The 23,848-nt window shown below is 39.9% G+C and overlaps 1 protein-coding gene across 8 annotated transcripts in view; it reads right to left on the bottom strand.

Moving 5' to 3' along the window:
* Positions 1-23,848, bottom strand: part of TTC39B (tetratricopeptide repeat domain 39B) — a 130,354-nt gene that overhangs the window by 62,052 nt on the left and 44,454 nt on the right. For 2 of the 8 annotated variants that reach the window (XM_072841408.1, XM_072841404.1), the window contains exon 1: positions 12,655-12,940. The exons of the other annotated variants lie outside the window; for them this stretch is intronic. The gene's annotated coding sequence lies outside the window, so the exon portion shown is untranslated. Of the gene's footprint in view, positions 1-12,654; positions 12,941-23,848 lie in introns of those variants that run through there. 8 annotated transcript variants of the gene reach the window in all.

Here is a 23,848-nt window from a genome sequence, read left to right on the forward strand (position 1 = left end):
GATGAGTAAGGATGTTGAGCAACTGGTTCAGTAGTAGTAATGGCCATTTTTATATCTTCTTCAGAGAAACGTTAACCCAAGTTCTTTGGCCATTTTTTAAATGGGCTATTTGTCTTTTTATTATTGAGTTTCATAATGCTGCAACTAGGTAAAATCACTAGGTAAAACTATTTTCAAACGAAAATCTTATAGCTACTTTTAATACTTTCTCCTCTCATTCAAATCATAATTAGTAAAATCAATTCAAATTTAATTTCCCGGGCAGCCCGGGTGGCTCAGAGGTTTAGCGACACCTTCAGCCCAGGGTGTGATCCTGGAGGCCCAGGATTGGGTCCCACATCGGGTTCCCTGCATGGAGCCTGCTTCTCCCTCTGCCTGTGTCTCTGCCTCTCTCTCTCTCTGTCCCTCATGAGTAAATAAATAAAATCTTAAAAAAAAAAAACACACACACAAATTTAATTTCCCCAGTAAATCCAACACAACATTCTATGTTCCCTGAACAATGACATAAAAGCTAGACCATTTAAAAAAAAAGTAAATGAAATTTCAAAAATTAATAAAAAGACACTTAGTATCCTTTAAGCTTTTTCATCAAAGTTAAATCTCTCTTTTTGGGGAGAAAAGGCATGAAAGTAAACAGACCAACTGTCACACTCTGGGAGGTACCATTTATATAATCTATAGTCTGGATGGTGTCCACTGGAGTTATAAACACAAGACTCCAGTGGACACCACCACCAGGTTTCTAGGAAATCTACTGCTAAATATTGTTGACCATATGATCAGCTGTGTTTCTTACTAAAGAAAACTGTTCACCAAAACAAATTCTACCCAAAGGATGAAAATAGCCATTCTCACTTTGATCTCAGTGATCAAAGAAGAGGGAAGGTGTGGGCTGCTGCAGCTGCTATGGCTACAGAGCAAAAACAGCCCAGAAATCAACAGGTACCCCCAAATACACTGCACTGCCAACCTCAACCCTAGGTCTATCACCAGTGCTATAGAATCAAAACAAAGGAATGTCACCACTTTTTCTTCACTCAAGTCCTGTTCCTTTAGAGAGAGATCTACAAAGCTTGAAAAAAAAAAAAAAAAAAAAAGGACAGCACCAACAAAATATATAATTATTCTATTAAGTCAGATACATGCTTAGACTTATGACAAAGCCTTCCTCAACCAAAACTATAAACTTTCTTTCCTATCATCTGTAGAGCTTGGGTGATTTTCTATTCTTTGTGCTTTTCTATGTTTTTTCAAATCTTTTTTTTTTTTTTTTTTTTTTCTTTTTTTTTTTTTTTTTTTTTTTTTGTTTGTTTTTTCAAATCTTAAAAAATGATCGTGCACTATTTTTAGTAATTAGGGAAAAATATATATTTTGAGCAACTGAAGTTCAAATTCATGAAGGGAGTATTCAAATATTAATTTAAGGAAACACCCTCTGATTACCCCCTCTTCCACCACACACACAGCTTACAATAGTTCCCTGGAATCGTGCAAGAACAGTGTATTATTTTTAGTCCTTTCCATGTGAGGAAGTTAGAATACATCACTACATAATGCGTTTCTAATGTAATTTTAGACCTTTTCGAACTCTTCCAAATTTTCACTACTTTGAAAAAGGCAATATTTAAATGCTGTAGTTGCTCTAATTTTATCTTTTCTGTTTCTTACACTGACAACAAACTTCAAAGCTATTTTAAGTTTTGAACTTAAAATACCTGTAATAATATAATCCTGAATTGTTTTCAAACTTGTTATCTTATATATACATTTATGATCACAACCTGATTTTTAATATATCTACTTATTTGCTGAAAATAGGTTTATTCCTTTATTGAAAGGAATTGGCTCCCACAGGTGGAAACCAGTAGACACTATCATGAGTTCTTGATACCAGCCCCATTTCCATCTTTGGGGGATCTGAAAAATGCAGTACACAGGGCCCTTGTGCATGTCCAGCAAGCTATATGCCAAGTATTTCCTTAGCTTTATATGAAAGATGGAAAGTGGGATGCCCAGGTGGCTCAGTGGTTGAGTATCTGTCTTTGGCTCAGGTCATGGTCCCAAGGTCCTGGGATCAAGTTCTATATTGGGCTGCCACGAGGAGCCTGCTTCTCCCTCTGCCTATGTCTCTGCCTCTCGTGAATAAAAATAAAATCTTTTAAAAAAAAAAGAAAGATGGAAAGTGAAGGTCCATTAAAATAAACGGATTCACTGGAAAGGTACTTCCTTTTACCCTAATTCTACATTGTAATTAGAAATTGGGATTAACGGGCACCTGGGTGGCTCAGTCGGTTAAGCGTTCTGCCTTGGGCTCACGTCATGATCCAGGAATCCCATGTGGGAGCCTGCTCGGTGGGGAACCTGCTTCTCCCTCTCCTCCTCGCTCATGCTCCCTCACTACCTCTCTCTCTCTCTCTCAAATAAATAAATAAAATCTTAAAAAACAAAAAGGAAAAAATTAGGATTAAAATTTAAAAAGGTAACCAACTCTGCAAAAGTAAATAAATAAAACTGGAAAAGGTAGCAAGGGATGGACTACAATCTAAAAAAGTAATCCACTAAATGAAAGGGTTAATTTAGTAAATTAAATTTTAATTTTCACTCACAAACATCTAGGAGCACCGTACTGTAGCCACTATTAGGAGTTAGACACATAAAGCCATACAATTTATGATCTCAAAGATGATATCTGAGACTAAATTATAGATTTTAAATAACTTACAACTGTTTACTACAATGTTGCTAAGTCACATCTTTTTTTTTTTTTAAGATTTTATTTATTTATTCATGAGTGACACAAAGAGAGAGGCAGAGACATAGGCAGAGAGAAAAGCAGGCTTCCCTCAGGGAGCCCGATGTGGGACTCGATCCCAGGACCCCAGGATCACGACCTGAGCTGAAGGCAGATGCTCAACCACTGAGCCACCCAGGTGCCCCACACATCTTTTTTTTTTTTCTATTTATTTGTGAGAGCAAGCAAGAGACCACGAGTAGGGGTAGGAGGGGCTGTGGAAGAGGGAGAAGCAGACTTCCCTCTGAGCAGAGAGCCTGATGTGGGGCTCGATCCTAGGACTCTAGGATCATGACACGAGCCCAAGGCAGACTCTTAACTGACTGAAACACCCAGGTGCCGCAAGTCACATCTTTTTTTTATCCTGCTTATAAGTTTGTAAATTTGGATCAAAAGTCCAACTGGGGCACCTGTGTGGCTCAGTTGGTTGAACATACAACTCTTGATTTCTGCTCAGGTCATGATCTCAGGGTCCTGGGATGGAGGCCCTGTAGAGCTCCATGCTCAATGTGGAGTCTGCTTGAGGATTCTCTCTCCCTCTGCCTCTGTCCCTGCTCTCCTTCATGTGCACATGTTCTCTTTCTCTAAAATCAATAAATAAATCTTAAAAAGTAAAAAAATCCAGCCAAAGCTTGCATGCCTGTTAGCAAGCAGTACACCAAGCATTCTCCAGGCAGACCTGCCATGCAAGCTGGAGACACTGACTGCCTGAATAAACAGGCAAAGGAACAAATGGAGGTCAGCAGTACTCCCATCTGCTCCCAACAACCACACCTGATCTGAGAACCACGCTGTTCTAAGAGCACCAACAACTCGATATGCAACTAGGAGCCAACAACAAGAGCCGAAAAGGACTCAAAGCCAGTTCAGCAGAAGGAAGTGTTCGAGACAGCAGAGAAACTAAGGAAAAAGGAGAGTTAGAGGAAAGTAGAGAAAAGGAAAGAACAAATATTCCCTCCCTTCCTCATTTGGGGAAGGTTCTAATGCCCTCTCCAGACCACTTTCTCTAGACAGCATCCTACTCCCAAATGACTCAAAAAAACATAAAATAATGTGTATACAGAGAAAGAATAAGAAAACAAATGTGACAAAATGTTAAAAATGGATTAGAGATATACAAAAGTTCTATTATTCTTATACCCTTTGGCTAAGTTTGAAATTATTGCAAAATAAGAATGTTTTTAAAAGACAACTTAGATGACCCTGGAGCAAAGGGCAAAGAGAGGTCAAATGAGAGCAGCCACAGACCTCAGGCACCCATTGACCAGCCAGTGCCAATGGAGAATGCCAAGCCCTTGGGGTCACGGGCACATCAACAGATCCAGCCATCGAAAGTGCTTTGGTGGCAGAGACAGTAGGACAGAAGTTAATGCAAAAACAAGTAGATGAGGCTGTCAACCAGAAGGCAATTCCCAGAGGAGGGCTCCATCTCCTTGGAACTTTTTCCAGCACCTACGTGCTGTTGGAAGGAGGGTTGGGGTGACCTTTGAGAAGGAAAATGTAGGCCTGATACAGAGTTTAAATTTTTACTTGACTGGGCACTTACCCTTCCCACGAAAACCTGCGTCACTCCAAGAGAGACTATTTGAAATGTAAACAGATGATATGATCATTTATTGACCACTTAATGTTTTCTTCTGTCATCTTTGGGGATGAGAGTTCCAGAGCAAAGTGAGAACAGTTGAAAAGAACAGAACCTCATTTTCACATAAAACATAAAGCATGACTCAAAACCTTCTCAGTAAGAAAATCAACAGCAGGACTTGCTGTATCTTCAGAAAAAAAAAAAAAAAAGAAAGAAAGAAAAAAAAGAAACTACCCTAACAGATGCTGTTTTTCTTGCCCACAGACACAGCAAATCAGACAGCACTGGAAACTAAAACCAAAGCCTGTATCTTCTCAAATTCTTTCCTTAAGCAAAGCAAATTGTACTTCTTCACGTTATTTAAAACAAACAACAATGGAATGTCAGATGGGCAAGAGATAGAGGCAGCTCTTATTTCGTTTTGCCGGTTTTTAATCTAAAAAAAAAAAAAATCCTTTCCCTATTGAAGGGCTTTCCTATTTCCAACACAAAGCTTGTACCTGTTCTACTCATCACCCTTTCTCACTGCCCTATCTGTAGTATGATGTCGGAGAATGCATGGTGGCACACAAAGCAGAAGGCTGGGTTTCCATCCCAGGTGTGCCTGTCACTTGCAAGCAGTGACACATCAGACCATTCACTCACTGCTGGGGATCTCAGTGTCCCCATGCACACAAACAGAGAAGGGATACAAATCATAGAAAGCAGAAAGTTGGTTGCCAGGGGGTGGGGAGAGAGGGCAGTGGGGAGTTATTGCTGAATGAGTCCAGAGTTTCCACTTTCCCAGATGAAAGAGTTCTGGAGACAGACGGTGGTGATGGTTGCACAACAATGTGAATGTACTTAATGCTGCTAAAACGTATGCTGAAAAGTGGTGAAGGTGGTAACTTTCATGTTAGGTGTATTTTATCACAATAGAAAGAAACGGGGAGGAGGGAGAAAAAAAAAGCACACACACAGACAAAGAGCCAGAGGACAGGTAACCATACCTTCCCTGTCTACCTCACACGGAAGTTATGAGGAGGAAATGAGCTCCATTCTGTAAAATAACCTTTTTGGCTGAAGTACCACATAAATGTGGTGCTGATGTTGTTAAGAGTTAAGTGATAGGGCCCAAGGACTTCCCATTAGACAGACCACTGCATTCCTGCTATTTGGCAGCTGGGTATGGTTTCAGTTTGTCTCTCAAAATAGGAATGTAGATATTTTCAAGATGCAGAGTAAACACAGGTTTTCGGTGTCACACTACATGGGGTAGGGGCAGGGAGGGGTGATTATCATGTCTTCTAAAACATTACCAACTACAACAAAGAGTAGCCAAAAGAGGAATTTTTAAAAAGCAATGCTGAAAAAAAGTTTTCCTTACATTTGGCTCACCATCCATGAAGGAGAGAAAAAAAATAAAGGCTACCTGAAAGTCATTTTTTTTTTTTTTTTAAGTTACATAATGTGTTTCTCCTATCGGTTCCCTAGTCAGAATTTAAAACTCATCATAGCATGATTATCGCTTTACTTTTAGTTGTGGTAAGTAGATATGAGCTTTTTAAGGTCAGGAATTCTGTGTCCTAGCACAGAGATGCTCAATGAGTTTTTGATGAATAAATGACATTGTATTTTTGCTTAAAGATTATCCACGAGAAAGAAAAAAAAAAAAGATTATCCACGAGAGACACAGAGAGAGAGAGAAAGGCAGAAACAAGCAGAGGGAGAAGCAGGCTCCATGCAGGAAGCCTGATATAGGACTCGATCCCGGGATTCTGGGATCCTGGGGTCATGACCTGAGCCAAAGGTAGATGCTCAACCACTGAGTCACCCAGGTGCCCTGACATTTGTATTAATTCTGCATTAGTATCCTTCTGCCAAATACATTCTCAACACCTTACCTTTTATATCTTGTATGTAGATGGAAAATACTCATGATTATGTTATCATGGGAGTCCTTCATTTATAAACAAGTAGCCCTCAGTAAATATTAGGTAAGACAAACCAGAAGGGGATGCATATAAGTACTCAAGTAATTAAAGTTTAATTTTCTTTAGCTCCTCAACGTGTGGCTGTTTTCAGAGTGTGCTATGATAGCACAGTCTATGATAGCAAGCAGGCACACAGAGTGGTTTTGCTATACAAGGATGCTATTGCTTTAAAAACAAAGAAACAAAAACCCCTAAGCTAACATTAAGGAGGGGGTAATGGCACATAAATGCTATATATTCAGACTCGGTTTGCTGGAGCACAGAAAGGCTCAAATTCTGGCCCGTCCAGTGCTCAAGAAGACAATGGGTATATAATCCCAAAGCACAAAAGAAATTCGAGTCTTGTTCCCATACTTCCCTGTTTCCTAAAATACAGTCAGTCATCTATAAGGACTTGAAATAAGATATTCTATAATCCGCTGATAGAAAAACAATCACCAACAAAGAAATCCATTCATACTACTCACATGGTCACTAAAGACTTTCCACACCTGTGGACTGATGAAATATCAAAAGTAAAGTAAATCATGCAAGAAATTCGTACCAAACTCATATCCACATAATCTGCCCCTATATGCAGTCTGCCCTTTTAAAATGAGCCAGGGGTGCCTGGCTGTCTCAGTCAGAGGAGCGTGTGATTCTTAATCTTGGGGTTGTGAGTTCGAGCCCCACGCTGGACTACTTAAAAAATAAAATAATTAAGATGAGCCAAAGACATCAGCGTAAATGTGGTATAAAAAAGTGGAAAGCATGGGGTGCCTGGGTGGCTCAGTTGGTTGAGCGTCTGACTCTTGATTCCGGCTCAGGTCATGATCTCAGAGTCATAGAATCAAACCTGGTAGAGGGGAATTTCATGCTCTCACAGAGTCTGCTTGTCCCTCCCCTCACCCCTCTAGTAAATAAGTAAATAAAAATTTTTTTAAAAGTGGAAAGCAAGTACAAAAGGTTAGGAAGATCTCTGGGCATAAGCACCCCCCCCAAAAAAATCATTTTTCATGACACATGTATCCAGGAGTACACTGTAGCTTTATTTAAAAAAAAAAAAAAAAAAAATGACCAGAGGGCTGCCTATATCCCAAACAATCTATAGCCAATGGACATAATACAACAGCTTTTCAAGGGGTACTTCATCTTTTTCATCTATTATAAGAAAGACCAATTAGCACACTTTTCATTGAAAATGCAAAGACTGACCATGGGTACTGGGACTCAGACATTTTTAAAGAATCCTAGTTCATTTCTTCCCCACTAAGATATGAAAATCTTAGTGGATGACACAGCAAAAAGAGAAACCACAGAGCCTCAAAATCCCCTACTTCATGACAGGCTTCAAGCTTTCTACTAATCAAATGAGAAGTTTGACACACACAAAAAAGGGAGAGGGGACATTAAAAAGTATACATTTAGTGGGTTATTTCCTATAAGTTTGTTTATAAGTCACTGCATTGGGAATCAAACAGATTTTCTTTACAAGTAATGACTAACATTTCTCTATTTCTGTGCATAAACATACATACATACATAGGTACATATATATACACATATATTAAATTCTCAGCCTCAGCTATAAAAGCCTAGTAAGGGACAGCCCAGGTGGCTCAGCGGTTTAGCGCCACCTTCAGCCCAGGGCGTGATCTTGGAGACCCAGGATGGAGTCCCACGTGGCGCTCCCTGCATGGAGCCTGCTTCTCCCTCTGCCTGTCTCTCTCTCTCTCTACTCTCTGTGTCTCTCATGAATAAATAAATAATCTTAAAAAAAAAAAAAAAGCCTAGTAAGCCCTAAATTATCAACAACTTTGGGCAGAGTATTAGAACGAGGAGCAAGGTATCATATAGGATTGAGCACACTCTCCTTGACCTCCCACCCAAGTCTCTATACTGTGTCAATGTCATCCTATTTATTTTTTTTTTATTTCTTAAAGAATTTATTTATTTATTCATGAGACACACAGAGAGAGAGGCAGAGACACACAGGCAGAGGGAGAAGCAGGCTCCATGCAGGGAGCCCGATATCTGACTCAATCCCAGGACAGGAATCACACCCTCAGCCAAAGGCAGATGCTCAACCACTGAGCCACCCAGGCGTTCCCCAGTCATCTTATTTAAACACAAGTCCACACAATCCTCACAATGAAAACATTTCAGGGATCCCTGGGTGGCGCAGCGGTTTGGCGCCTGCCTTTGGCCCACGGCGCGATCCTGGAGACCCGGGATCGAATCCCTCGTCGGGCTCCCTGCATGGAGCCTGCTTCTCCCTCTGCCTGTGTCTCTGCCTCTCTCTGTGTGTGACTATCATGAATGAATAAAAAAAAATTTTTTTTAAAAAGAAAAGAAAACACTTCAGTGGTCTGTCACCGCCCTTGCCACAGCTCCTTGGCAAGACACCCTTGGCATCTTTCTTCCTCTGACCAGCCTCGCCTCACTACAACTGCAGGACTCTCAAGCTTCTTGATGAACCCTGAAGAGAACATGGTGAAGGGGATCGGAGTATGTCACCCCCAAAGATGTCACTTTGACATAAAGACTATTTTGAGCTGAAGTTGATTAGTTCTCACCCTCCTCATTCTTGTGTAAAAGGAATAAATTTCTTTTTGTAAAGGTGTTTCCCTTTCCCACACCAGGAAGAGAAGTACTTCAAGGATAAATATCATCACCTGAGAGGACTCTTCTTTTATCCGCATAACAAAACTTACTAAACAATCCTTACTTACCATACATTTCCTATGTTACCTTCCTACAATTTAACCTTCATCCAGAAGCCTAAAACCCCTTTTTTGGCCTAGCTGCTTCTCCACATTTTATCATTCCTCATTTAAGATAGTATACAAACAAGCAGGGTGCCTGGGTGCCTCAGTTATCCTGCGACTCTTGATTTCAGCTCAGGTCATGATTTCAGGATCATTAGATCGAGCCTCGGGTCAGGCTCCATGCTGGGTATGGAGCCTGATTATCATTCTCCCTTTGGCCCTCCTCTCTCCCACTCTTAAAAAAAAAAAGTATATAAGCCCCAAATTCTAACCACTTTCTTAAGATATGTTTTTTTTGGGGGGGAACTCCCATGTGTATATGCAATTAAACATTTTTTTCTTCCTGCTAATCTGTCTTTTATCCATTTAATTTGCAGAGCCTAGGAAATAAGTTTAAGAGGGTAGAGGAGAAAGTTTTGCCTCTCCCTACAATGGCCTCTCATACCTCAGGGCCTTTGTATTTAATAACCCTCCTGCTACACCCAATCGATCATGCCCAGTATCTAGCAGTCACTGCCTCAATTCAGACAGGGCCTCTTTCAGAAAGCCCTGTCAGGTCAGCCTCTGCCCAGACTCCTGCCCATCACCCCAGGTTAGGTCAGTCACCCCTTCATCTTTGCTTCTCTAAACCACAGCACTTATCCCACTACATCCCAATGACTGTTTGTTTTTGTTTTTTACTAACATCAGTTTATTATCTGTATCCCCCAATAAATTCTAAGTGCCTGAATGACTATTAGTAGGCCAAGAAGTTTTCTCTGTTAAAATAAAAAAATCCACAGGGTGCCTGGGTGGCTCAGTTGGTTAAACATCTGCCTTCAGCTCAGATCATGATCCAGGGTCATGGGATAAAGCCCCACATCGGGCTCCCTGCTCAGTGGGGAGTCTGCTTCTCCTTCTCCCTCTGCCCATCCTCCACCCCCACTCATGTTCACTCTCTCAAATAAATAAACTAAATCTTAGAAGAAAATATCCCAACTAGTTCACTTGCAAGCAATCATGAGGCAGCACAGAAAGACCTCTGAATCAGAGCTGCCAGGGGAGGCAGGTCAGGTAGGCCAGGGATTCTTCTTCAGAGCCAAGGCCAACCAAACACCTTTACAGGTTAAGGCTCTTGCTATTATTTTTGCTTTGTTTTGTTTTATTTGGATGGTTGGTTTGGGTCTGCTCTTTGCTTTTAATTCTGCTTTTGGTTTCTTAGTGTCTTCTAATACACTATGATGAAATCAACGGCAGCTAGGAAATTGGATAACTGGCCCCATTTTAACTTGTGTAACCTCTGTCCTCCCTCTCTACCTGTCTGTAAACTGAGGAAGTAGTATAAGAATGGCTCTTAAACCTAGCTGCCCACAGTCACCCAGGAAGCCTGTAATAACACTGTTCTCCCTCTGGAACTCAGGTAACTGCTGAGCAGCCAGGTTTGGAGACGACCAGATGGGGCAGAGTTCTGGAATCAAGTCACACCTGGGATCCAGTTCTAATTCCTCCACATACTTCCCTTGTGACCTTCAGCAATTTAACCTCTCTCTGTACTTTGGTTTACATGCTTGTTACAGCAGAGATAGTTAAGCAGTTTCAATTCAAATGCACCAATTCAAATTTACAATTAATCGAAGGGAAGATTAAGGTACCCAAGGTATGCAGAATACCAACTAGCGGCTGGCCCACTATAGATGTTTACTAAGTGATAGGGAAGTCCTCAACCTCTGTCCCGTGTATTCCTCATGGCACACTAACATTTCTCCACTACGGCCCTTAAGAGTTTCCAGAGGGCAGGGCATCTCCACCATATTCTCCACCCCATCCCCGGTGCCAACAGGGTTCCCATAACATCAGAGCAGACACTCACTAAAATACACTAACATAACCAATTTCCCTTTCCCTCCCACTACACTTAACTGTGAGCTCCTCCAAAGCAGGGACCATTTCTTATTTACTGATCTGAAACCAGCACTTAATAAAGTGCCTATCACATGCTTGTTGAACTAATTATTTTCACAATCTCTTTCCAGTTCAAGTAAACCCAGGATCTGCACTTGAGAAGATCTGGGACAGAATTAGTTGCAAGTATTCCTATGCAAGTATTCCGTTCATGTATCTGACCACAAACTATCTGTACTTCTATGGTTGAAAAATTACCATTGTTGTAATGAAATAATGAGGTAATTTTGGAATGCTCCCCTCAACTGCTAAAAATATCTGCTCCATGAGGGCACCTATAATGTCTTCTTCAACATCATAGCCCCAGAGCCTGGCAAGAGCTTTGCAACAAATATAAATATTTAGTGAATGAACGAATGCATGCATGCATGTAAGTCCCTTATAAGTCTGGATAAGGCCGATTATCCTATTTTTAGGAATCGCTCCTAATTAAATTCAAAGTTGCTACATTTAGATCTAACAAAATGTTTAAAAATAAAAACAGCAGATGTTTGATCTCTGGGTGGCAGAGTTTCTTTTTTCAAATCCTTGATTTATTTCACACTGCAGGAAATCGACCAAAATACTGATACCCACAAAGCTCATACGTCACCCTCAGTCAGATATATTCTACATCCACAAAGATGACTATTCTGGTTGTTATTTACAAGTATTTTGACTCTTGATCTCTGAACAAATCAACTTTTAGGAATTGTTTTAGCTAATGTGATTTTTACAATAAAGGGATGAGATCAGTAACCAAATGATATGAATCACTGAAATCCTAAGACTTTTCATTTAACAAAGGCAAATCAAGAACATACCCGGGTTTTGATGGGAACCAAAACTTAAACCTCTACCTTTACAAAATGTTCAAAGTTGATTCAATGATAATTCAGTAAGGATGTTCTAGCCTTGAGTGAATTTCAAAGGGGGAAAGTGGGACACAGTGACTCAGGACAGATGTTTAGGCTAAAGAATCTACGTCATCAGACAAAAATGACACCAATTCAAATGCACAATTAGAAAAGGGGTGGTCATGCAAAGGTCACTTTTTTGGTAACTCCTACTCCCTGTAAGGGGCTACAAAGACACCGGGAGAGGCTAAACCAGGGCTTCACGGTGAGATGGAAAGTCCAGGACTATCAACCCACGCTATTCTGAGAGCCTGCCAGTGCACTTAATCTTTCTTTAAGGTTTTAATCACCCTAACAAAACAACACACTATAATGAAGCCAGCAAAGGCCATATAACACACACAGTGGATCCACAGTGAGCCGTCATCACCCTTCCATTGTTCTGCAGCCCCATGCACACCTTGCAGCATCAGTAAACCAGCCATGGCATCCCGAGAAGACCACAGCCTCTGCAGCAGCAAGATTCACTATTTTCTCGGCTTCCAGCACTCACCCTCAAGAAGCCTGAAAAAAGGGGGAATGGGGGAGAGCCCTGGCCAGCTTGACATGAAGCCTTTAATAAAGACAATGTCAACTAACAAACACGGCAGGTCTCCAGTGAAATTTAACTCCTATTTTTAAAATTTTCATGGCTTTCCTTAAATTAAATCCTCACAGAGCTAAACAGAACATTGCAATCAGACCCTCAAGAACAGCTTTAAAAATGCAACATACTCACAGATTTAGAGCAGCTGTAACTTTGGAGGAATGAGTCTAGCCTCACTGCAGAGATGCCTTTCCCTCTCTTCCACCAGATTTTTTAAGGCAAACAAAAAGAAGACAGTCCTCAATTTAAAGGCCAACAAAAATCCTCAGCTTCTGCTTTGTTTCTTGGTCTCCAGTGAGACTCTCAATTAAAGGGGCATAAGAAGAGAAGTGGCGGAGGCTGCGGACAGGATCCCAGAGCTTCCCAGAGCAGAATTTAAGACATGTCAGTTAAAGTGGCAGCTACCCTCACTGCCGTGGCTGACGCTTCTGCGGGAAGGGATGCCGGGAGATTTTTTTTCCCCAGTCCCTGCTGCAGCCTAATTCTGATCCATCACTGTTTAATATCCTAGGGAAACAGGCAAGACAAACACAAATGGCCTGGATTTATCAATTCTCCAGGGTCTCTTAGCGATTTTTCACCTAATCCAAGGATTCATCTCCATCTAAAGAGGGCCAACTAAGGAATAAAATGACTTCTTTTTCATTTTAAGGGAAATGTAAGAGCAGGCAGATATTCCCAGGTTAGAGCTAACTTTTATATCACAGGGACTTCTTTAAAATACTAAAATAAGGGAAAATCAAGTTCTCTGAGGTTTTTAATCTAACAGGTTAAATGCACAAAAGTTAAATTAGCAAACTGAAATACACGTATGACATGACACACCAATATAGCTCTAAATGGCACTTTAAAATTAACATTAGAGGGGCATATGGGTGGCTCAGTGGTTGAGCGTCTGCCTTCGGCTCAAGTACCGACCCCGGGGTCCTGGGATGGAATTCCCCATCAGGCTCCCTGCAGGAAGTCTGCTTCTCCCTCTGCCTGTGTCTCCGCCTCTCTCCCTGTATCTCTCGTGAATAAATAAGTAAAATCTTTAGAATTAAATTAACATTAGATAAAACAATATTTGAACCGATTCTGAAGAAACTAAAAGTAGGCTTAGAGATGATCAGTGACTCTGCAACTTTCTTATCTTATTTTGAGTACTCCTCCACATACTAGAGCTGAACCATTTTTATGATGGGGTTCACCATTTTACCTGATTATAAAAGTATAAGGTAATGTAGTCTGATTATTTCCTGGTTATAAAATAATAAACTTCTTGAAGAGAAACGAAAATAAGAAATATTCACAGCCATAATCTCATAACCAGAGAAAACCATTGTTAATATTTTGCGATATTTATTTCTAGTCTTTTTCATATACATATATATATACACATACACAGTTTTCTTTAATACTACTGTTTTACATGTTGTATACTACATTTTTCAAGTGGCTTTATGACTATTTACCCATACAAGTGACCCATTTCTAAAAGTGCTCAAAAGAAAAAAAATTTAAAAGATTAAAAAATAAAAAAATAAAATAAAAGTGCTCAAAAGAATTAGCATATGCAATGACAGTCAGTCAACATATGCCTGTGTGCCCACTATGTGCCAGGCACAGGTCACAAACTAGTGTCAAGAATATACATGGCCCCCACTTCTTAGAGCTCACAGTCCAGCCGAGAAGCCAGATATTCAGCAAATGATGGCATATGTGATACCTACTGTAGTTCAAAGGAGAACTACAGACCCTTTAGAAATATGTTAAGGACTTGGTCTTCTGAAGGTCAGGGTTTCTTAAGGAATGGCAAGCCCAAATACACAATTATTAGTACAGTGTATTTCACACTTACACTTTCCCATCAACATGAGTATCTTTTTACCTTCTTCTAAAAAATTGTTTCTAAAGATTTTATTTATCCATTTGACAGAGAGAGAAAGGAAGAAAGCATGAGCCAGGGGGAGTAGCAGAGGGAGAAGGAGAAGCAGACTCTGGGCTCAATCTAGGAACCCTGGGATCGTGACATGAGCCGAAGGCAGGAGCTTATTAACCAACTGAGCCACCCAGGTGCCCCAAAATTTATTTATTTATTTTGGGAGAGAGATGAGATGCCTGGGTGGCTCAGCGGTTGAGCATCTGCCTTTGGCTCAGGGCGTGATCCTGAAATCTTCAATGTAAAATTAACTTAGCCATGTTCAGAATCTCATAGAGGCTAAAAGACTCCTTTGAGAAATATGACAATTTAATATGAATCTGACATGACCATAGTGAATACATGTGAAGGAAAAAAACAAAACACCGCAGAGCCAAATAAGTTATATACATGTTCCAAGTGATCAAGATCAATACCAGTAGTGATAAATCATGTTGGTAGCCAGTACTCTTGAAATGATATGATAGTAATGGCACTCTATCTCTGTGGCCTTCCTCTCCAAAACCTACAACCCCAGTCTCACCATGAGAAAAGCATCAGACAAATTCCAATATGGGGCATCCTACAAAATATCTGACTAGTACTCCCCAAAGCTTCAAGGTTATCAAAAAGAAAGAAAAACCTGAGAACCATCATAGCTAATTAAGGAAAAACAATGTAAATCTGAATAAAGTATGCATTTTAGTTAGTGATAACATATTAACATTAGTTCATTGACTATAATAAATTATGTTACTAATATAAGATGTTAATAATGGAGGAAACTGGGTGTAGGGTATATGGAAACACTGTACTATCCTCTTGAACTTTCTGAAAATCTAAAACTGTTCAAAAAATAAAATCTATTTTTTTTAATTCTCTTTCCCAAATTGAAATTAACTTAATTTTTTTCTGATCATTAGTAAAATATATTCCATAAAAATTCTGACAATGCAAAAAGGTATAAGGGGCTTTTTTGAAATTATAAATACCCTATACTCCTACCATGTTCAGATAACAAATCCCAAACAAAATAATTGTGTATATGTGTGTATTTTTCTACCATACATGGTATTTTTAGCTGTGTTAAACTCAATAATGGTCCCCAAACATGTCCAGGTCCTAATCCCTAAAACCTGTGAATGCAACCTTATGTAAAAAAAGAGCCTCTACAGGTGTAATGAAATTATGGATCTTGAGATGGAGAGATTATCCTGGGTTATCTGAGTATGCTCTAAACGCAATCACAAGTGTCCTTCCTTATAAGAGGGAGGCAGAGAGATATCTGACACAGAAGCCAGAAGATGTTGTGACTGGGGCACCTTGGTTTCAGCTCAGGTCACAGACTCTCAGTTGTGAGATCAAGCCCCACATTGGGCTCCACTCTGAATGTGGAGCCTATTTGGGATTCTCTCTCCCCTCTCCCCCTACCCTCCCACCATCACCCCTGCCGTTCATGCTTGCTCTCTAAAAAAATTTAAAAATAAAAGTTAAAAATTAAAGCTGTTTTAGAAAAGAAGAAGATGTTATGACCGTGGAAGCAGAGCAGTTTGAAAATACTTTGCTGCTGGCTTTAAAGTTGACGGAAAGGGCCATGAGCCAAGGTATACAAGAAATGCAGCCATAGAGGCTGGAAATAGGCAATAAAATGGATTCTCCCCTAGAGTCTCTCAAGGGAGCATAGTCATGACCACACCTTGGTTTTGATTCAGTGAAAAGTATTTCAGACTTCTGAACTCCAGAACTCTGAGAGAATAAATCTGTGTTATTCAAACTACCAAGTTTGTGGTAATTTGTTACAACAATCAAAGGAAACGAATACAGTAGCCTTAAAGACCTATGTTTCTTCTTTTTCAGTTACCTGCACATACCCCTAGGACAATTCTTTCCATCAGCATTCTCTTTCTGGATTTGCTTTTTGGGATTAACCCTCTTTCATATATGCTCAAAATATTCCCACTTAATTCTCTTTTAATCGGGTTTATTGATCAAAACCATCACTCTTTTTTTCCCTGTTGGTGTCAGGGTTAAAACGTAACTTTCCAACACAAAGAACAGAATTCTTTAACTTCACTTGCTTTTAATATTTAAAAAATAAAATCTCCAACTTTTTTTCTTTACTATTAAGAACCATTTAATGTTATACATCCGCATACCCACATCCCTCCACATTTCAGTCCCTGGACTACCATCAATACCAAAACTTGGACACAGAACAAATGTCAAGGAGGAAGACTGGAAACTTCCTATAGATCCCCACCCATACCCACATTCCCTATGTCAAGCCTATCCCCGCAAACTAGAGAGAATGTGTTTGGCAAACATTTGTCAAACTATAATAGCCAGGCATGCTCACCTTATCCACGGTCTGATGAAGCAGATCTCAGAAATGGGAAAATAGGGAAATAGCCAAGGATAACAGTTACTCTTATCTCTCATATATTTGTGATTTAACTAAGTGTCTTCTTTTTTACTTTTTAAAAAAATGTTTTTATATCTTGAGGTAGCCATTATGAGGCAGTATGAAAATAATTCTATCTATCTAGACAATAAAACTGTACTGAGACTTGAGAATGTTCTTTCAAAATATATATGCTTCAAACAGTTGATCATGGAATTAATTTCCTTGTAGTAAGTACACAGAATTATTTTAATCAAAGCAAACCAATATATTATTGATTAATTTCTTTTAGATTGTGGGCAAACTTTTTAAATGGCAAAGAATCTCCTAAATCAATGGAGATCTGATACACAGAACTTTACACACACACACACACACACACAGAGACAGATTTTGGTTGTTTTTTTTTTTTTTTTTAACTGCATAGAAGTAAGGTCAAGCTACCCCTGCAGAAAATTTTCTTACTGCCAAAATAGAAACAAAAAGCTCATAACTGTATTGACTACAATGGACACTAAAACTATGCCTATACCTCTAAAAATGTTAATTCATCAGAGTTACATGGAGCTGTAACACATTTGAGCTCTAGTTATAACATCCTGCTTACAGGTAATAAAAAATACTCCTTGCTAGCCTGAATACTTTCACTCTGTACAATAATAATTAAATAAATAACAGAAATTACTTTACACAATAAAAAAATCATACACAAATTCTCAAATATATCTTCAGGGATTTTTTTAAGATTTATTTATTTACATTAGAGAAAGGGAGCATGCAAGAGCACACAAGTGGGAGGGACAGAGGGAGAAAGAGAATCTCAAGTAAACTCCACGCTGAGTGTGGGGCTCAATCTCACAACCCTGAGGTCACGACCCTGAGATCACAACCTGAGCCAAAACCAAGAGTCTGAGGCTTAATCAATTGCACCAGCCAGGTGCCCCAAATGCTCTTTAATTTTAAGCTCTTTAATTTTAAGCAATATCAGAGTCCTTTAGATTTGTTAGTGGCTAAGTCTTCAGACTATTTATTAAATGTGTAGGATACATGATACTAAACTACACATTGTACACAAATGTACCCAATGCAAATATTACTCCCACTTTGAGGAGTTCTACTCATGATGTTCTACAAACACAATGACACTAAAGGGAGACAGTGGGAAGAAGTAGCCAGAGGGAGAACCATATAGAGTGATTAATTTTCAAAACATAAGCAATGGAGATGTTTGAAGCATTTCAAAAAGCAAAGTTCTCAAGTATCTGCTGTTGGGGGGTTTTATTAATCATTTTAGGTTGCTATTTTTATTGAGATGGATGAAAGTATCCAAACAAGGCAGATAAAGATGGTAGAAAGTTAACAAAAAGTAGGCTAGCTCACTATATCCTCAAGGATTCTGATAACTCATTTACATACTTCTCAGATGAAAAGAGTGTCAGCCCCTATTTGAGAAACATGGCAAAGAGATGCCAACAATCCTGGATAGTGTTTACCACGCCCAAACAATTGGACATTACCGAATTATGTATTTGCGTTGAGTAACCAAACAGCTGTAATTAATCATCATTAAAAAAATACACACCCCAAAAGCTCCCTTTATTCACTCTTCCTTCTGAACAGTCACAATTATCATTGTTCCCTGTGCTTGATAAGTTCTCAATAAATGATGCCTGGATTTTTTTAATGCACTGAAAATCCTTGCAGTCTTCTTTGAGTACTCATCTACATTTTCCGACTAGTACATTAATTCAACAAATTCATGAATCCGGGGCAGCCCAGGTGGCTCAGCGGTTTAGCGCCACCTTCAGCCCAGGGCATGATCCTGGAGACCCAGGATCAAATCCCACATCGGGCTCCCTGCATGGAGCCTGCTTCTTCCTCTGCCTGTGTCTCTGCCCCTCTCTCTCTCTCTCTCTCTCTCTCTCTCTCTCTGTACCTCTCATTAATAAATAAATAAAATCTTAAAAAAAAATTCATGAATCCGACAAATACGAATGGAGCATTTTTACCATATGCCAACCGCGGTGCTTGGGTGCAGGGCACACCATGATAAGCAGCACAGACCAGTCCCACCCTCATGGAATTTAGAGAACAAAGGAACAGATGGCCAAAAGCAAGCAACAACTAAGTACAAAATGACAAATCAAGTGAGAAAAACAAACAGGATGGCAAGCTAGGGAAGTGGGAGAGGAGTAACCTATTTAGGGGGGCATCATTAAGAAAGGCAGGAAGACATTCAAGCTGGTAGGTAAGGATGATCAGTTAGAAGCCCTGGGAGGAGTGGGAAGAAGTCACTCTAGTCTCAGACACTAGCTCAAATCTAGGGCAGCAAAGGGCTAATTCAGTCAAAACCCTGAAGTAGGTTTGTGGCTGGAGAGCAGTGAATGAGGGTGGGGGTTGCCCTAGACTAGGTTTTATACCTGCATGTGGGGGCCTGGCCACCTCAAGTCTTGTGGACCATGGTAGATTGGGGGCTTTATCCGCAGATACACATAAACTCATGGACAGATACTAGGTAAGGAAGTGACATCACACAATTTAATTTCTAAAAGGATCACTCTGTCCTAATTCAAATAAACACACTGTTAAAAAATAAATTATGAGACAACCGGGGAAATGTGAACACTGATAGTATCTTTGATGACTATTGTTAAATTTTTTTAGGTGTGGTAACAGTCTCATGATGCTTTTAAAAAGAGACCTAACTTTTACATTTGTGTACTAAATGATACCATAGAAGACATATAGATTAGATAATAGTTTTGTATCAATGCTAATTTCCTGATTTAATCACTTAAAGATAATTGTGTAAGAGAACATCTTTGTCTTTAGGAAGTACATACTGAGATATTTAAAGGTAGAAATAAATTGTAACATCTAGAATAGGATTCCAAATAACCTGGGGGTGGATTGTAAATGAAATAAAATTGGCCTGGGGTTCACAATTGTTGAAGGTGAGGTCAGTTTACTATCCTCTCCACTTTTTGTACATGTTTGAAAGTTTTCATATTCAGTTCTCTTAAAAATAAGATAACATTGGCTGCTGTGTAGAGACTGAGTGGGGTGCCAATGGGAAGGTGAAGGACAGAGAACAAAGGAAACAAGAAAACACACTAGGGGTGCCTGAGTGGCTCAGTGGTTGAGTGTCTGCCTTTGGGCTCAAGTACTGACCCCAGGGTCCTGGGATCGAGTCCCGCATCGGGCTCCCCGCAGGGAGCCTGCTTCTCCCTCAGCCTGTGTCTCTGCCTCTCTCTCTGTGTCTCTCATGAATAAATAAATTAAAAATCTGTTTAAAAAAGAAAAGAAGTCACTAGGCAGCTCTCAAAGAAATTCAGGCACACCTGAGACTGCTTTGAGCTAATGAAACAGAAAGGAGAGTAAAAAGTGAGCAGATGGGAAATAAATTCTGGAGGTAGACTTCATCACACGTGGTATCATGGAAGGTAGAGGAAAGAGAAAGAATCAAAGATGTCTCCCAGTTATCTGGCTTGAGTAAGTGAGTGAAGATGCGGAAACCCGGGAGAGGACAAGGTTCCAGACAAAGAAGGCAGATGAATATCATGAGTTCAAGTCTGTAACATGTACATGAAGGTGTCTGTGAAACATCCAAGTGAGTGATCACATAAGCAATGACTGGGCCAGTTTCTCAGTACAATTGTGGACATAGCCCCAGACAGAGCAGCACAGAGCAGCTGGCATGCCCAGAAGGGCACTGGTGGAGGAGGTAAGGAACTCAGCACTGGGCAGGGTCCTCTGGCTTTCAGACACAACCTGGACATTGCTAGCTGGGGTTGAGTAACAGAGAGGCTCCTGAGTCCACAGAAAGGGCAACCACAATGGTAAAGGCCATTCCCAGAGGGGTTCACCATTTTGCCACCAGTAACACCAGTCTTCTTCATCCATAGGACTTCTTGGTAACACGAGACAGTTGGACCACAGGGATGCTTAAGAAGCCTTACTTTAAGCCTGAAATCCTGTCAGTCCTCCTCAGAGTGAGCAAAAGAGAGCATTTATAGAATATATATACCTTGACTAAAAATGTACATACAAGGATGCCTGGATAGCTCAGTCATTGAGCATCTGCCTTCTGCTCAGGTCATAATCCCGGGGTCCTGGGATCGAGTCCCCCACATCAGGCTCCTTGAAGGGAGCCTGCTTCTCCTCTGCCTAAGTCTCTGACTCTCTCTCCTTGTCTCTCATGAATAAATAAATAAAATCCTTTTAAAAAATCAAAATGTAGGGACGCCTGGGTGGCTCAGTGGTTGGGCTTTTGCCTTTGGCTCAGGGTGTGGTCCTAGAGTCCCAGGATCGAGTCCCACATCAGGCTCCCTGCATGGAGCCTGCTTCTCCCTCTGCCTGTGTCTTGCTTCTCTCTGTGTGTTTTTCATGAATAAATAAATAAAATATTTTTTAAAAATTAAAATGTAGATATAGAGATATACATATACATATACATATAGTGTCTCCCAATCACCTTATATAAAGAACTTCCCATTTTGGAAGCTCCCAATACAATAACAAATCATTACAGGACATCTAATAGTAGAAAAGGAAATGCAAAGAACAATTCAAGTAATGATAATATAGGTGGAAGGCACTAGGGATACTGCTCAGTCTGGGCTTTTTCAGGGAACTTTATTTCCATTTACTATATTCATTAACTCTGACCCAGGACTTTTCATCATATAATATCCCTGAAAACAGGATACATCTTAAAATTGACAGCAACTGGGGTGCCTGGGTGGCTCAGTAGGTTAATGCCTGCCTTTAGTTCAGGTCATGATCCTGGAGTCCGGGGATCAAGCCCACATCGCAGGGGGAGCAGAGTGAGGGAGGGTCCCTGCTTAGCAGGGAGTCTTCTTCTCCCTCTCCCTCTGCCCTTCCCTCTGCTCCTTCCCTCTTCTCTCTCTCTCTCTCTTACTCAAATAAATAAATAAATAATATCTTTTAAAAAATTGACAGCAACTTTGGCCTAGTTCAAAATTCTTAAGGAGAGGATCTACATTTGCTTCTGCCAACTACCTGAGGGCACCACCAATCTGACCCACTTAAAATTAAATTACCTGCTTGGAGTTATTTGCGCCACTCTGATAACTAATATTCAGACTGAAAACCAGTTTGTTATTCAAATTCTTAAGAGTGTTAAAAAGGTAAACATAGAACCCATCAATTGCGTTCCTAGGTATGTATGCCAGAAAATTGCAAACATATGTCCACAAAAGACTTGTACTCAGTTATTACTTAATGGAAACTGGAAACTGGAAACAATCTGAATGTCCATCAACTGGTGAATGGATAAAGAAAATGTGGTATGTCCATACATTTTAATAGTATTCAGCCATAAAAAAGAATGAAGTACTCATACATGGTACAAAATGGATGAATTTCAGAAGCCAAACACACAAGAACACATATTGTGTGATTCTATTTATATGAAATGTCTATAGAAACAAATCTAGAAACAGAAATTAGTGATTGCCTAGAGGTGGGGACAGGAATGGGGAGTGACAGTAAAGGGGCACAAGTTGTCTATTTCAGGTTATATAAAATGCTTAGAATTATAGTGATGGCTGTATAATTCTGTAAATATACTGCACTTAATTGAATTGTACACTTGAAATGGGAATTGTTTGGGATATAAGTCAGCATTGTAATAGGGCTGTTTAAAAAGAAATGATCAGGGCAGAGAATCTCATGAGAGATTTTTTCCCCCTCCCTACCTAGTACCAAGACTGAAATACACAAGTTTCCTCCCCATGTCCTGCATGACAGTTTTATTTTTCATTCCTTTATGCAAGGTCTCCTATGAAATTCTTGTGTTTTGTTTCCTTAGTGGTCTTTAAGATAATGATGTAAATGCCATCACAGGGGCACCTGGGTGGCTCAGTTGGTTAAGCGTCCGACTCTTGATTTCAGCTCAGGTCATGATCTCAGAGTGTTGTGATAGAGCCCTAAACGGGTCTCTGTACCGAGCACGGAGCCTGCTTAAAATTCTCTCTCCCTCTCCCTTTCTCCCCTCCCCCAGCTCATGATCTCTCTCTCTCAAAAAAAAAAAAAATTGTTTAACTTAAAAAACATAAATGCCATGTTAGATCTAATAAAATAATTGTCAACCTGGTTGAGAAAAGGCAGGTAGGGTTGGGGAGGAGTTCCTCTCTAGATTTGGGCAATAATTGTATCACCTAGGAGGGGAGAGTTGGGACAAACAAAATCAGAGAAAAATGAAAGTAAATCCAAATCTGCCTGGAGTTACTATTTATAATTTAACCTCTATGAAGAGAAACATTAACTAGATGTTTTCCAACTAGCATTCACTGACTTTCACCCTAAATAACCTTAAAAGAGGGCAAACTAGTTGATTATAATTAGTTTGTCTACTAATAAGAAAAACAAAATGGCCTTAAAAACTTTATCTCATTGTAATCTACAATTTATAGTTCAAAAGAGAGGTGTAAAGAAGGAAAAAGCCCATAAGAAATGCTAGGCTACAAAATATTTTTATTTCCATCATAAGCTTCTTATCACTTGGTTTAAAATGTCTGCCCATTTCAATTTCTAGAAGCAAAGATAAATTCACAGTAGTTTTTGCACATAAACACATTCATCCCCCACTGCATTCATACTGCCTGGGACTCGACTCAACACATACACATTTCTAGGTAAGGATAAATTCAAAAACTTAATAAGATGCAATGGAATATAAGAGATCATTGCTGACAACATACTAAACCTGCATCTGTTCTAACAGTCTTTGAATAAAAAAGAAAATCCTAATTAACTAGTACCCAACCAGGGCCCTCTAGTTAATTAGATTTTTGTTCCATTGCCCCCTATGGTTTTTACGGAAAGAGATTAATCAAAAACACTACCAAGCCACTGGGGTGCCTAGATGGCTCAGCCAGTTGAGCGTCCAGCTCTTGGTTTTGGCCCAGGTCATGATTGCATGGGTCCTGGGATTGAGCCCCAAGTCAGGCTCCACACTCAGTGAGGAGTGTGCTTGAAGATTCTCTCTCTCTGCCTCTCTC

Source organism: Canis lupus, chromosome 10, assembly GCF_048164855.1.
Source record: "Canis lupus baileyi chromosome 10, mCanLup2.hap1, whole genome shotgun sequence".
Classification (NCBI taxonomy): domain Eukaryota; kingdom Metazoa; phylum Chordata; class Mammalia; order Carnivora; family Canidae; genus Canis; species Canis lupus.